This window comes from Pistacia vera, unplaced genomic scaffold (genome assembly GCF_008641045.1).
Source record: "Pistacia vera cultivar Batoury unplaced genomic scaffold, PisVer_v2 Contig102, whole genome shotgun sequence".
Classification (NCBI taxonomy): Eukaryota; Viridiplantae; Streptophyta; class Magnoliopsida; order Sapindales; family Anacardiaceae; genus Pistacia; species Pistacia vera.
The window spans coordinates 870,898-887,847 of record NW_022195050.1 but is presented as its reverse complement, the minus strand read 5'-3'; positions in this window follow the sequence as shown (position 1 = coordinate 887,847).

Below are 16,950 nucleotides of genomic sequence, written 5' to 3'. Positions count from 1 at the left end.
GTCTTCAATGCTACCTGCCTAGTTAGCATTATTGTAGCATTTTAGATTAAGTCTATGAGGTTTTTCAAATTGAACTTCAAATTTGTAATGCCTTTGAGATATCTAAGAATCTTTTGCATGCTTGCCAATGTAGTTAGTAGGGGCTTTGAGAAACTGACTCATTTGTTGACTGAATAGGCAATGTCAGATCTAAAAGTTTTAAGCTTGTGGCCCCTTTATACTTCTGTAGAGTTATGGTTTATCAAATAGTTCAATATCCCTCAATGTCATTTGTTGCCTAAACCATAGGTGTAGAGCATGGCTTGAGTCCATCATTCCAGTTTTAACTAGTAGGTCCTTGGCATATCTTCTTGACTCATATGAATGCTGAGTCAGTTCTGAGAACCTCAAACCAGAGAGTATTTAAGACCCAATGTTTTCAATGCGAATTCAATGTTCAGTTTATGTAATAGTCTTGTACAAACTTAACATCACTTCCTATCAGAGAATGTCACAACACAACAACTACATATAGGAACTGATCATTTGCTTATAAATAAGAGACTGGAATCTGACATAGAGCTACAAAACCCACATCCTAGAAAAGCAGTTTTGACTTTTCAAACTAGGCTCTTGGAGATTGTTTCAGGCCATGCAAAGCCTTGGTTAGTTTAAACATGAAGATGATTTTTCAAATTAAAAAAAAACCCGTAGGTTGAGTATGTTAACACTTTTACTAAGCTCTCATTCAAAAATGCATTATTGACATCCATTTGTTGAATATCCCATCCATAGGTAACTGCCAAGCCAACACAACTCATTGTAGATGACTTGATTATTGGACAAAATTCTCATGATAGTCAACTCAGGGTTTTGTTGAAGCCTTTAGCCACCAGCTGACTTTGAACCTTTGAATTGAGCCATCAAGTTATGTTTAATTCTAATACCAACTTACTCCCAACTATATCCATATGTGACTTAGTTGGAACAAGTTCCCAGTGTTATTTGAGAGCATTTATTAAAATCAGTTTCCAGAGCAGCTTTCTACACTTATGGGCTCATTGGTTTCAAATGAGAAGACTATTTGTGGAAGAAACTAACATAGAGTTATGAATTCTAGCTTTTGACCTGGTAAGCATGGGATAGTATTTGTGGTTGTGTATCAAATGGTAAGGCACTTTGAGATGAATATTATCATGAGAGTGATCTAAGGATATATGTTCAATAGACATATTTATTAGATTTGGTATAAAGGGTTGTTTATCAAATGGTAGGTCAACAGTAAGATGAATAGTATTGACTAACCTACGGAATTAGGTGTACAGACTTAAGAGATCTGTGTATTGGCTAGGTGATGTAGACTCAATGGCTAATCTGGTAAACTAGACGATGTACTGGGAACTGGATCAGGCTAAAAGGACTTGGTCATTGTTGAATCTTGCTGATCAGTTGTGGTATATTGAGATGCATTAGCTAAAGAGACGTAGGTGATGGAAAAGAGGCATCATTATTAAAAAAAAGATGTATGCAGAGGAATTTTTCTAATTGGAATAGAGGTGCATTTAAATGTGTTAAGGAATTTTTGAAGCTCATCTAAAATCGAGTTATCACCAGATTCGAGTGCGTTTGAAGATACCCACAAAACAACTTTAGAACTCACAAAGGGCACTACGAGTTCTTGGTTATGCCCTTTGATTTGACCAATGCACCCTCGACATTTCAAGCCTTGATAAAGGAGATCCTTCGGTCGTACCTTAGAAAATTTATACTTGTATCTTCGGTGTCATCTGGTATCAACAAGTCAATGAGTGAACATGTACAACACCTCAAATCACCCTTCAAACCTTGGTGGAACATCACTTAGTAGCCAACCAGAAAAGTGCTTCTTTGAACAAGGAAAGTTAGAGTATCTCAGCCATATAATCTTAGTTGAAGGGGTCGCAGTGGATCCATCAAAAATCGAAAGTATAGTCAATTGGCCAATTCCAGAGATGTGGAAGCTCTTAAAGCTTTTGAGGCTAACTAGGTACTACAGAAGATTTGTCCAAGATTACAGTAAAGTGGCACTTCCTCTCACAGCTTTATTAAAAAAGACTCATTTATATGAATGAGTCACTCAAGGAGCCTTTGAAGCCTTGAAGCGTATCTTAACCAGTGTGCCAGTTTTAGCCATGCTCAACTTTTCTAAGCAGTCTGTGACTGAACTGATGCATCGGAACTGGATTAAGGGTTGCACTTATGCAAAAGGAAGCCTTTAGCTTTTATGAGTAAAGGGTTGTCACTTAGATCAAAACTAAAATCTGGTGGATAGATACTATTGTGTGATTTGATGGTGAATTCGAAATAGGTATCTATCAAAAGTGTATAGTTAAATAAAAAAAACAACCTATTGTGGGTAGCTATAACGTCCACATGGAGATACGTAATTTAATTTTCCCTTATACCTTTAGTTGATTTTTGCTAAAGTTATTTTGAGAAAATGTAAGAAAATGCCTTAAACTTGCATTAAGGGTAAAATGGTATTTTCACTCAAATTAGTTGAAAAATGGGGAGTGAAAAGAGATAGAGTTTCATGGAGAATATATAAAATGAGGGTATTTGGTAATTAACTAAGGGACATAGATGGAATTTTAAAGAAAGTTTAAGGGCAAAATGGAAACTAATATATATTTATGTTATATCAAGGATTGAAGAGTGAAACCCTAGCCACTCTTCAACCCATTTTCACGCCACCTCTCCTCCAAATCCTCTCAATTTCTTCACTTCTTTTTCAAAGAATTCCATAGATTTTGGGTATTTTTGAGTGGATTTTCAATCCCAAGCACTTTAGGTAAGATCCTTGCACTAAGAAGTGATTTTTCATTTTAAAGTTTGAATTTTGATGGTTTGTGCTCATAGATTTAAGAGGAAGAGAGTTTGATCAAAGAAGATTTTAAAGGGTGGATGCTCATATCAAGATAAGTAAATCCTATCCTAAGTATGATTTAAGTTATGTTGTGTAGAGAATTTTCTTTATGCTATATATGTCGTTATGTGTAGAATTGTTGATGGTTTGGTGTTTATGATGATCAGAACTTATCCAAGAGAAGTTGTGTTGGTATATTTGTACTTGATGAATGTTTGGATGAAATTTGGAAGAATTAAAGTAGAAATTTTGGAGTGTGTATTTTGGGCAGTTTTGGCGTTAATTATGGGGATGTTATTCCAAATTTTTGGTGGCCTAGAAGAGAGATAGAAGTGTAGCCAAATTAGTGTTATTTGTACACATGAATTGTTTGATGAAATATCGAAGAAAGTGCATGTATGAGTAGATTATGATTATGTGTTACTTTGATGAGTTTGTAGATGGTAGAGAATGACATGTTGCATTCCATAATGCTAATTGCATCTAAACATGTGAATTTAGAAAGAATTATAAGCATGAAACCATCTACATGCATATATATTCATAGAGCATGAAAAGCACTAATTATGTTAAAGAGAAAATAGAAAGAAATGAGAATATTAAAGATATTCAATATGAATTTTTATTTAAAGAAGTGTAAAAAGATAAAAGAGAGAAGTTTGTTGCGATGGGGAGCCCGAGTGACATAGCCCCACATGCACGCCGCCTTTAGTGAGAGGCCTCAGAATCAAAAAGAAAATTGTACAGGCGTGTGGATGAGGACTGACCCAGAATTAGAGAATTCACTCACACGGCCAGGGTTCCAAATCCATGCACACCCGAGTTCAATCGGCAGAAAAAAAGAAGAAAGAATAGAAAGAAAGAAAGAATAGAAAGAAAGAAAGAAAAAAAGAAAGAAAGTAGAAAGAGAAGAAATAAGAAAAAAAAGAAACAAATAGAAAAATAGAAAAAGAAATGCATAATCTATGCATTTTTGCATTTGCATCATGAATATGCATAAGACCATGCTCATTATCATTAGTAGTGAAAAATTAGAAAATGTAGAGAAACAACGAGCAAAACAAAGAAAGAATGAGAAAAAATAGAGAAAGAACAGAGAAGAATAGAGAGAAGAACAGAGAAAGAATAGAGAATATAGGAAGTGTATGTAAGAAAGAAATTCAGATTTTAAGCAATGAAGAGAGAAGGATAGCATAGCAGGTTTTACTTACTGAGCTAGTGCTTACTCCGTTGTTTTTAATGTTTTTGCAGTAATAGGTGTTGCGGTTGCTTGGAACGTCATGCAGTGGAAGGGTTGGGTTACACTGTCAAGTTGGTATTTGTGAGTATATTTGTAAATATTGTATATAAAGAAAAATTAAATATGGGCCTATTTTTATTACTCGTTTATATGTGCATTCATATATATATTCTTAATGAGTTTTATGATTATTTTATGAGTATACTAGCTAGAAAGAGCATAACAGTACTTAGATGGTTAGGAATTGAGGATAATGTAGATAGACACAATCTCAAGTTCAATTCATCTCTCTGAGCATTCCCAATTGTGAGTGAGGGACCATGACAGTGAGTTGTTGTTACTCGTGAAAATGACTTTATTAAGATGATCAAAATATTCGTTTGCGCTTAATAATGAATCATAGCAAGGCAATTAAAAAATTTATAGTTTATTCATGAAAAATCACATTTTAATTTTTCCTTATAATTTATGCATGTTTGGAATGAATTTGATTGTGTAGTTGTATTAGGGTGTGATTTATTAATTAGGGTTGTTTTGTCATTTATGCTTCACGGGCAAATTGTCATATTTATTTGGGGTCGATTTTGTCACTTTTCGCCCTTTAACTATAAAAAGAAAATGAAATCGCAAATGGAGGGGGCAGCCGAAAAACCCTCACCCTTCAGAGATTCTAGCCATTTCTGACACCCTAAGTCCACCTTTGGTTCGATTCATCTACCTCTCCATCATCTCAGCGTCGATTCGACTTTCGGTCGGACAAAACGTTTCATCTCCCACTCGCGCCTCTTTGACTTCTAGCCACATTTTTCCTTTTTTTGGTGAAGTTTGAGCTCTTTAAGTGTTGGTTCATCTTCCTCTAGGGTCCTTCCATCTTCCCTGAGCTCCCTTGCCACCAATTTGGTCGTTTTCCAACGAGTTTCATCACTTTACATATTGTGACTCTTCACCTTCCAGGCAAGTTTTCGCTCACTTTTCTGCCACGTTGCACCTCCCTTGCTACCGATCCTCACTCTCCAGCTTGAGAACTACTTCTTGATACCCTTAGATTATCATTCCGCCATCAGCCACTGGAAACCACTACTGGAAGCCGCCAGAATTTGACAAGTTGTGACTCTTCATCTTCCCGACGTCCCTTCATCTTCTCCAGCCACAAAGCATGCCATCTTGTTGTCGGTTTCATCCTTTTTTCCATGACTAGCCCCACTTCTGACTTTCCAGCTTCTGTCAACACCACCATGAGCAACTAAGCTCCCGATTGCCTATTGCGGTGTAGGCGAGATTAGGATTGACACTCACGGATCTTCTCGGTAGTTCTCGACTAGTTGGATGAGCCCGAATGTTGGACATTTGGTTAAATTTCTTGTATTCAGATTATATTTGCTTTTGTTTCAGTTTTTTTATGATGCTTTAAATTATTCTGATGCTTAATGTGCTGAATTGATAATGTCCATTGAGAACTTTTTTGATATACAACTTTTTGCATAATTGAATGTCGGTTTGAGATTATTGAATTTTGATTATGACTTTAAATTGCTTCGATGCTGATTGCAATCAAGTTGTATTAGCGTTTAATATCATTTATACTAGGAATGCATTTGTTGTGTAATAGGTTGATTGGATGATACAAAGTTGATAGGTTTTACTTGTTGGCTTTGTACTAGTGGCATTTAATTGTTAGAGCTTTTGGTTAGTCAATGATAATCTTTAACCAATTGATCTATAACTAAGACGATAGGGAGAGACAATATAGATTATACCTAAATTGCCGAAAAATCATTTTATGTGATTTGCCTAGCCTTGTAGGTTTAGGAAGTTCAAGAGCGAGGACATAAATTGTGGGAGTTAGTCTTGGGTCAAACTGAATCCGTAAGGGCAATGCCCTTATTATAGTGTTTTGGTTAGTAATTTTGATTTTTTGCAACTAGTTAGTTTCCTTAGTTTAATTAATCAATTTGCCAATTTCCCTTTGCTTAACTCAAATATACACTAGGTTGTTAATCTTGCTCCCTATGGATTCAACCATGCTTACCGCTAACTACGATACTTAGGTATAATTTTGTGGCCATGATGACCGGTTTGACAAAATTTGGCGCCATTGTCGGGAGCAACGTGCTTTTGACTTTGTGTGCGTTTGGGTTTGTAAATACTTTAAGTTTTAGTATTCTAATTATCACACCAAATGATAGGTACTTCGAGAAGAGTCAAGCCAATTTCAAATAATAAATTTCTAAACTAGGCGATTTCAGTTGCCCCTTGTGTAAGTGCTTTATATTCTGCTTCAATAGATTACATAGCCACTACTTTTTACTTCCTAGAGCTCCATTGTGATAACTTTGGACCAAGAAATAAGCAGCAACCATTTGTGGACCTTCTGTCTTCAATGCTACCTGCCTAGTTAGCATTATTGTAGCATTTTAGATTAAGTCTATGAGGTTTTTCAAATTGAACTCCAAAATTTGTAATGCCTTTGAGATATCTAAGAAGTCTTTTGCATGCTTGCCAATGTAGTTGAGTAGGGGCTTTGAGAAACTGACTCAATTTGTTGACTGAATAGGCAATGTTAGATCTTAAAGTGTTAAGCATTGTAGGGCCCAATTGTACTTCTGTAGAGTTACGGTTTATCAAATAGTTCAATATCCTCAAATGTCATTTTGTTGCCTACAACCATAGGTGTAGAGCATGGCTTGGAGTCCATCATTCTAGTTTTAACTAGTAGGTCCTTGGCATATCTTTCTTGACTCATATGAATGCTTGAGTCAGTTCTAAGAACCTCAAACCCGAGAAAGTATTTAAGAGATCCCAATGTTTTCAATGCAAATTCAATGTTCGGTTTATGTAATATGTCTTGTACAAACTTAACATCACTTCCTCTCAAGAGAATGTCATCAACACAAACAACTACATATAGGAACTGATCATTTTACGTATAAATGAAGAGACTGGAATCTGACATAGAAGCTACAAAACCCCATCCTAGAAAAGCAGTTTTGAGCTTTTCAAACTAGGCTTTTGGAGCTTGTTTCAGGCCTTACAAAGCCTTGGTTAGTTTACAAACATGAAGATGATTTTTCAAATTAAAAAAAAACCCGTAGGTTGAGTATTGTTAACACTTTTACTAAGCTCTCTATTCAAAAATGCATTATTGACATCCATNATCGACCCGTGCTTGCCCTTTATACAATTCAGTAGTTACGTTAGTAAGGTTAATTAATTTGGTGCATTCGGCATGCTACCAGTTGTCCAGCCAACATAAAGCCTTTGTATCCAATTTATCTAAATAGTTTGTGCCTAGGACAATTAAGGAAGCTCTAGAACATCCTGATTGGAAATTAACAATTTTTGAAGAGATGAATGCCCTCCTAAAAAATAAAACCTGGGAAGTTTCAGAACTACCTAGTGGGAAGAAAACTATTGGGTGAAAATGGGTATTCACAATTAAATGTACTGCTAATGGTCAAGTAGAGAGGTATAAAGCACGCTTAGTGGCAAAGGGGTTTATGCAAACTTATGGGATAGACTATCAAGAAACATTTGCCTCAGTAGCCAAGATAAATTATGTCAGAATTCTTCTCTCTTTTGCTGTTCACTTTAATTGGCCATTACATCAGTTAGATATTAAAAAAGCTTTTTTGAAGGGAGACTTGGAAGAGGAAGTCTTTACAGATTTACCACCTGGATTCGAAGAAAAGCAAGGGAAGAATAAAGTGTGTAGGTTGAAGAAATCTTTATATGGCCTTAAACAGTCCCCTCGTGCATGGTTTGAGAGGTTTACCAAGGCTGTAAAAAGACAGGGCTATAAACAAGGCCAAGCTGACCATACCTTATTTCATAAACACACAAAAGAGAGGAAACAAGCTATACTAATTATTTATATAGATGACATAATCCTGACAGGTGATGATGATGTTGAACTTGCCAAACTAAAGGGCTTCTTGGCAAAAGAATTTGAAATTAAAGATTTGGGCACACTCAAGTACTTCCTAGGGATGGAATTTGCAAGGTCGAGAAAGGGTATCTCAGTTTCACATTGCAAATATACACTTGAACTTCTTAATGAAACAAGTTTGCTAGGATGCAAGGCAACTGAGACTCATATAGAGCCAAATCTGAAGCTACAACCTGCTAAACCTAAGGATGTTGTTGACCGAGAACGGTACTAGTGACTGGTGGGCAAATTAATCTATCTCTCTCACACAAGGCCAGATATCACTTTTGCTGTAAGTGTTGTTAGTCAATTTATGTACTCACCAGGACTTGAGCACTTTGAAGCTGTCTACAGGATTCTTAGATGCCTAAAGGGCACACTAGGAAAGGGCTTGCTATTCAGAAATAATGGTCATCTACGAGTGGAGATTTATACATATGCGGATTGGGCTGGTGTAGTAACTGCTTCATACTAGGATACTCATAGAAATACATCAAGTAAAATACATTTATATTAGCAAAAGTAAATGGGCCCAAAATTTTCTTTTAATACATATAATCATTCTTTATACAAAGTAAGGTATCATTTATAAAAGTTATCAAAAACAGTGGACAGTGTAGCTATTACTTCTCGCTTGCCGATGCCCATCCGACCGCGTCCTCACCTAGATCCTGCAAACACAAAGAAAAACAACGGGGTGAGCACAAAATAATGCTCAGTAAGTAAATCCTCTACTCGTCTATCCCCGTAACTCTTTCTCTTAATTCTTTCCTTACACTCTTCTCATCTCATTTATTTTCTCTTTCTGTTTCTCTTTCACATAGCTCTTTTCTATTAACTTTCTGTTGTATGTCACGGCCTCATCTTACCAGAGGCACGGCTGAGTGGAGATCACAAAGCACCCACCCACTCTTCGTGACTTCTACTCTTTCTCTTCCTCTATTCTTTCTTATATTTTCTCATTCTTTCTCACTGGAATGTCACGGCCTCATCTTACCGGAGGCACGGCCGGGTGGAGTTCACAAAGCACCAACCCACTCTTCGTGACTTCCGGTTGGAGTTCACAAAGCACCAACCCACTCTTCGTAACTTCCGGTTGGAGTTCACAAAGCACCAACCCATTCTTAGATTTTCTCATTCTCTTTACTTTTAGAGTAGCCCATTCACAAAGTTCTCTACTCTTTCTCAAACTACTTCTCAATGCACAATTAATGCATAAGGATGGTTCATGCTTAAAGTTTCTTACTTAATGCACTTTTGAAATGCACAAATGCAATATTGCATCAAAACTGTCATTCTGCGCAGGTCACACTCAAGAAGGCATAACTTGAGTTATACACCTCGGATTGCTACGGTTTTGGTCTTGTTTTAAAGCTTAGAGACAGGACTACAACTTTTATGTTTTGGTCTAAACCCAGTTCAATCCGTAAGATGCCCAAAAATCACTCAGAAAGTCACGGCTGTGACAGGGCAGTTTGGTAACATGTTTTCACTTAGGCATTTCATCAAACATTAATTGTGCATAAACAAACCCTAATTCAATTATCATTCTATTTAGTTCTCAAACCATCCAAAATGAGAGAAAAACTCTCTTGTAGCATCACATACCTACATGGCAAACACACTCCACAAAAATTTCTCCAATTCTTCCAATTTCAACCCATCATCAAATCATCACATATACTTCTCATATTCAAATATATCCAACAACAAGCATAATTCTTCATCAATCTCATCTCAATTTCTCAATAATCACAACATATGCATATTTAAAATAAATCTCTACTCACTTGAATTCTTAAATTTTAGCTTGAGTTGGATTTTGAGTGGAATTTACTTACCTTGTGCTTGAGTAGTCTCTCCTAAGCTCTCTACTCTTGTTGGATTCCAATCTTCTCTTAACCCTAAGCATAAACTTCATAAGAACTCAACTTTTACACAAATGAAACATAGATAAAGAGCATGAATCCTTACCTTTTGATGCCTTGAATCAAAACCCCATGAAAATCTACTCAAAAGCCCTCAAATTCCTTGGAGAAGTGAATGAAAATTTGAGAGAAAAAAGGAGGAGGAGTGTGGGGGGTGGAATGAACGAAAATAAGGGTTTCAAACCCTAACACTTTAATTTATAACCACACTTTCCCATTTTCCCCTTGCTCTTTCTTAAAAATTCCATCTATGTCCCTTAGTCAATTACAATAATGCCCTCATTTTTAATGCATTCTCTATGAAATTCTATCTCTTTTCACTCCCCACAGTTTCAACTAATTTTGAGTGAAAAGACTATTTTACCCCTAATGAAAGTTTAAGGGATTTTCTTCATATTTTTCTCAAAATAACTTTAACAAAATTCAACTAAGGGCCAACCAACCAATATTAATAATATATCAACCCAAATAAAAGCAAAACAATAAATATTCAAGTAATAAGTTACGTACCTCAAGTGGGGCGTTACAGCTGGTAGCATTATGGATAGATGCTCAACATCTGGATATTGTGCATTTGTTGGAGGAAACTTAGTCACGTAGAGGAGGAAAAAACAAAATGTGGTGGCTCAGAGTAGTGCAGAAGCTGAGTTTAGAGCTACTGCACTTGGGATTTGAGAGATTCTATGGATTAAACGATTCCTAGAGGATCTAAAGATAATTAGTGCTCTACCAATGAGACTATATTGTGACAACAAGTCTGCTATATCTATTGCTCATAATCTTGTGCTCCATGATGGAACGAAGCATGTTGAAATTGATAAGCACTTTATAAAGGAAAAAATAGAAGATGGACTAATATGTATGCCTTATGTACCAACTATTGAACATATTGCAGATTTTTTTGACAAAAGGGCTACCCAAACGACAGTTTGAGGAGTTGATTAGCAAGCTGGACATGGAAGATATTTTTAGTCTAGCTTGAGAGGAGTGTTGAGAATCCTGACATGATTCATAGAAATCAGGAAATAATCTTTCTGATTAATTGACCAAATCTCTTTGATTTGGTTGAAATCTGTACAATATTAGTTTAGTCAATATATATATATAGCTATTCACGGAAATAATCTAGGTGTAAATATCTGTAGTTATTTCTCACTGTTTTTTTCTCTCTTTTTTGGTCCTATAAAGACCAGAGGCTGTATAGTCTATTTTATGAATAAATCTTACAACTTTGATTCATCTTTTCTTAAGCTTTTAGAAACTTACTCAACCTGTTTACTGAATAGGCAATGTCAGATCTTAAAAGTGTTAAATATTGTAGGGCCCCAATTGTACTTTTGTAGAGTTCTAGTTTATCAAATAGTTCAGTATCCTCAAATGTCAGTTTGTTGCCTACAACCATAGGTGTAGAGCATGGCTTGGAGTCCATCATTCCAGATTTAACTAGTAGGTCCTTGGTATATCTTTCTTGACTCATATGAATGCCTGAGTCAATTCTAAGAACCTCAAACCCCAGAAAGTATTTAACAGATCCCAAAGTTTTCAAGGAAAATTCAATGTTCGATTTGTGTAATATGTCTTGTACAAACTTAACATCACTTCCTATCGAGAGAATGTCATCAACACAGACAACTACATATAGGAACTGATCATTTTGCCTATAAATGAAGGGACTAGAATCTGACATAGAAGCTACAAAACACCATCCTAGAAAAGTAGTTTTGAGCTTTTCAAACCAGGCTCTTGGAGCTTGTTTTAGGCCATACAAAGCCTTGGTTAGTTTACAAATATGAAGATGATTTTTGGAATAAAAAAAAATCTGTAGGTTGAGTATTGTAAACACTTTCGCTAAGCTCTCTATTAAAAAATGCATTATTGACATCCATCTATTGAATATCCCATTCATAGGTAACTGCCAAGCTCAACACAACTCTAATAGTATATGACTTGATTACTGGACAAAAATTCCCGAGATAGTTAACTCCAGGTTTTGTTGAAAGCCTTTAGCCACCAACTTGACTTTGAACCTTTGAATTGAGCTATCTAAGTTATGTTTAATTCTAAATACCAACTTGCTCCCAACTATATCCATATGTGACTTAGCTAAAACAATTCCCAAGTGTTATTCAAGAGCATGTTATTAAACTTAGTTTGCAGAGCAACTTTCCAGGATGGATGAGAGAGTGTTTTAGTTACACTTATTGGTTCACTGGTTTCAAGATGAGAAGGACTGTTTGTGGAAGAAACTAACATAGAGTTATGAAGTCTAGCTTTTGACCTAGTAAGCGTGGGATGAGTATTTGTGGGTTGTGTATCAAATGGTAAGGCAACTTTGAGATGAATATTATCATGAGAGTGATCTAAGGATGTATGTTCAAGAGACTTGTTTATTGGATTAGGTATAAAGGGTTGTTTATCAAATGGTAGGTCAACAATAAGATGAATAGTGTTAGGAGACTAACCTATGGAATTACGTGATACAGACTCAAGAGATTTATGTATTGGACAAGGTGATTTAGACTCAATGACTAATCTAGTAAACTAGATGATGTATTGGGAACTGGATCAGGCTAAAAGGACTTGGTCATTGTTGAATCTTGCTGATCAGTTGTAGGTATTAATGGAGATGCATTAGCTAAAGAAGACACATGTGATGGAAAAGAGACATCATTATTAAAAAAAGATATATGCAAAGGAATTTTTCTAATTGGAATAGAGGTGCATTTAGATGAATCAGTAAGGGAATGAGCACTTTTATTAAATGTAGATGTTTAAGCAAAAGGAAAATGTGACTAATCAAATTTGACACTTTGACAAATACAAATTCTACCATTAGAGTCCAAACATTTGTATCCTTTTTTTATGCAAGTTGTATCCAACAAAAGTGCATTTTGTGGTATGAAAATAAAACTATTGAGAGTTATATGGTCAAGTAAAAGGGTAGGCTGCACAACCAAAAACTCGAATAACAAAATAATTAGGAATCTTTTTGAACAAAATTTGAAATGGAGATGCATTGGACATAATAGGTGTGGGTAGCCTATTGGTAAGAAAAGTGGCAGTTTGGAAAGCAAACCACCAATATTTCAAGGGCATACTAGCTTGGGCCAATAAGATCAAGCCCTACTCAACTATTTGTCTGTGTTTCCTTTCTACACTCTTATTTTGTTGGTCAGTGTAAGGGCATGGATGCCTAAAGAGAATACCATGATCATAAAAATAAGAGACTAGACTTTTATACTCTCCTCCCCATTCAGTTTGAACACATTTCAGGGTTTTATTAAACTGTCTCTTAGCTAACTTGTGAAATTGTTTAAAAGTTACTCGTGTTTCAGACTTAGCTTTCAAGGGAAAGATCCAAGTAAACCTACTGTGGTCATCTAGAAACTGAATATAGTACTTGAATCCTTCAGGGGATGGGATAGGTGATGGCCCCCACAAATTGAATACACTAATTTCAAGGGATTAGAAGCTTGATTTAGGAAGGACAAACTGATGGAGTTTACCAAATTGATAGGCTATGTAGAAATCAAACTCACTTTAACTGAATGATTTATTGTCAAAGAATGTAGGATTTTTGCAAGAACAATTGCATTAGGTTGACCTAATTGTTTATGCCACAACATTCCACTGGTTTTTTCAACTGGAAATGATTGAAAAATGCTTCTTTCATTATTAACAGCAACATCAATACAAATGGATATAGATGTGTGTGACTAATTATTGGCTCTAGTATTACACAGACTCTTAAGATCACAAGCTTTATTATCGCTATTATTTTCACAAGATGTAAAAGATAAAGATGTCAAAGACTGTTTAGACTGATACATATTGAGATCCCTAGTTGATGAGTTGAAAACTGATATTGTAGAGTTGGGATAAGTAACAAGTAAGGCTAAATTGGAGGTGGAAGAAGTGTCTGGAATCTAGAGTTGATAGCTTTGGATTACTTGTCCTTAACCACACAATGATCAGCAAAGAACTCAACAATGACATTGTTGTCTCTAATGAACTTAGAAATGCTTAACAATTTTTTTGTAATATGAGGCACACATAAGACATTCTTAAGGTAAAGAGATCTAGAATAACAGGGCAATGAAGTGAAACCAATATGAGATATAGGAAGTAGCTCACCATTTCCAACCTGAAGTTGTTCATTTCCAGTGTAATTGGAGTTCAACGTAAGCTGACATAGCTCTAATGTCACATGATTCATGGCTCCAGAATCTATGTACTAGGATGCATCTTGGACTGTTGATGGAGTAGCAATGTAGTTGGCAGAAGAATTAGAATAACTCTATGATTGTGTTTAGGATAGGAAAACTTGATATAAGAATTAGGTGGAGTTGATCAAGGTTCAGTGTTCATTTGTGACTAACTAGAAGTTGGATTGGCTTGTAATGAGAATCTAGGTGAAGTGGGATCTTGTAAACCAGTGCTTGGATAAAATGGAGATGGAAATCCAGCTTGTGTATTCATTTGTGCTCCCAGATTGTGATTATGAGAGAATTGTGGGGAAGCTTGAGTAAGGTACTATGACCCTTTAAAGAACTCTGGTGGTTTGGAATAATTCAATACAAAGTTGTTTTTGAATGATGAACTGCTCCCTCCTATAAAACTCACATCAAACTTGTGATAGTTTAAGGCAAGATNGTAGGTATTAATGGAGATGCATTAGCTAAAGAAGACACATGTGATGGAAAAGAGACATCATTATTAAAAAAAGATATATGCAAAGGAATTTTTCTAATTGGAATAGAGGTGCATTTAGATGAATCAGTAAGGGAATGAGCACTTTTATTAAATGTAGATGTTTAAGCAAAAGGAAAATGTGACTAATCAAATTTGACACTTTGACAAATACAAATTCTACCATTAGAGTCCAAACATTTGTATCCTTTTTTTATGCAAGTTGTATCCAACAAAAGTGCATTTTGTGGTATGAAAATAAAACTCTTGAGAGTTATATGGTCAAGTAAAAGGGTAGGCTGCACAACCAAAAACTCGAATAACAAAATAATTAGGAATCTTTTTGAACAAAATTTGAAATGTAGATGCATTGGACATAATAGGTGTGGGTAGCCTATTGGTAAGAAAAGTGGCAGTTTGGAAAGCAAACCACCAATATTTCAAGGGCATACTAGCTTGGGCCAATAAGGTCAAGCCCTACTCAACTATTTGTCTGTGTTTCCTTTCTATACTCTTATTTTGTTGGTCAGTGTAAGGGCGTGGATTCCTAAAGAGAATACCATGATCATAAAAATAAGAGACTAGACTTTTATACTCTCCTCCCCATTCAGTTTGAACACATTTCAGGGTTTTATTAAATTGTCTCTTAGCTAACTTGTGAAATTGTTTAAAAGTAACTCATGTTTCAGACTTAGCTTTCAAGGGAAAGATCCAAGTAAACCTACTGTGGTCATCTAGAAACTGAATATAGTACTTGAATCCTTCAGGGGATGGGATAGGTGATGGCCCCCACAAATTGAATACACTAATTCCAAGGGATTAGAAGCTTGATCTAGGAAGGACAAACTGATGGAGTTTACCAAATTGATAGGCTGTGGAGAAATCAAACTCACTTTAACTGAATGATTTATTTTCAAAGAATGCAGGATTTTTGCAAGAACAATTGCATTAGGTTGACCTAATTGTTTATGCCACAACATTCCACCGGTTTTTTCAACTGGAAATGATTGAAAAATGCTTCTTTCATTATTAATAGCAACATCAATACAAATGGATATAGATGTGTGTGACTAATTGTTGGCTCTAGTATTACACAGACTCTTAAGATCACAAGCTTTATTATCGCTATTATTTTCACAAGATGTAAAAGATAAAGATGTCAAAGACTGATACATATTGAGATCCCTTGTTGATGAGTTGAAAACTGATATTGTAGAGTTGGGATAAGCAACAAGTAAGGCTAAATTGGAGGTGGAAGAAGTGTCTGGAATCTAGAGTTGATAGCTTTGGATTACTTGTCCTTAACCACACAATGATCAGCAAAGAACTCAACAATGACATTATTGTCTCTAGTGAACTTAGAAATGCTTAACAAATTTTTTGTAATATGAGGCACACATAAGACATTCTTAAGGTAAAGAGATTGAGATATAGGAAGTAGCTCACCATTTCCAACCTGAAGTTGTTCATTTCCAGTGTAATTGGAGTTCAACGTAAGCTGACATAGCTCTATGTCACATGATTCATGGCTCTAGAATCCATGTACTAAGATGCATCTTGGATTGTTGATGGAGTAGCAATGTAGTTGGCAGCAGAATTAGAATAACTCTATGATTGTGTTTAGGATAGGAAAACTTGATTATAAGAATTAGGTGGAGTTGATCAAGGTTCAGTGTTCATTTGTGACTGACTAGAAGTTGGATTGGCTTGTAATGAGAATCCAGGTGAAGTAGGATCTTGTAAACCAGTGCTTGGATAAAATGGAGATGGAAATCCAGCTTGTGCATTCATTTGTGCTCCCAGATTGTGATTATGAGAGAATTGTGGGGAAGCTTGAGTAAGTTACTATGACCCTTTAAAGAACTCTGGTGGTCTGGAATAATTCAATACAAAATTGTTTTTGAATGATGAATTGCTCCCTCCTATAAAACTCACATCAAACTTGTGATAGTTTAAGGCAAGATGTCTAGTTTTACCACATACTTGACATATGAACTTGCCTCTTCCTCTGCACCAACGAATTGTTTAGAATAGAATTTGTTCTATGGTGTTCAATTCACAAATTAGTTTAGACCAATGATAGACTATTAAGGAGTAAAGTTATGAGGTGTAAAATCAAGAGTTTACAGGGTACCAAATTGAGGTTGTCCAATGTTGAACTGAGACTGTTTAGTTTGGGATTTCTTGTTTGTCATGTCAATTGAGATATTGGCATTATTGATTGAACTTCCATGAAACTCAATACTGACTACTGAATTTATTGCTAAATTTTTCTTCTTTAACC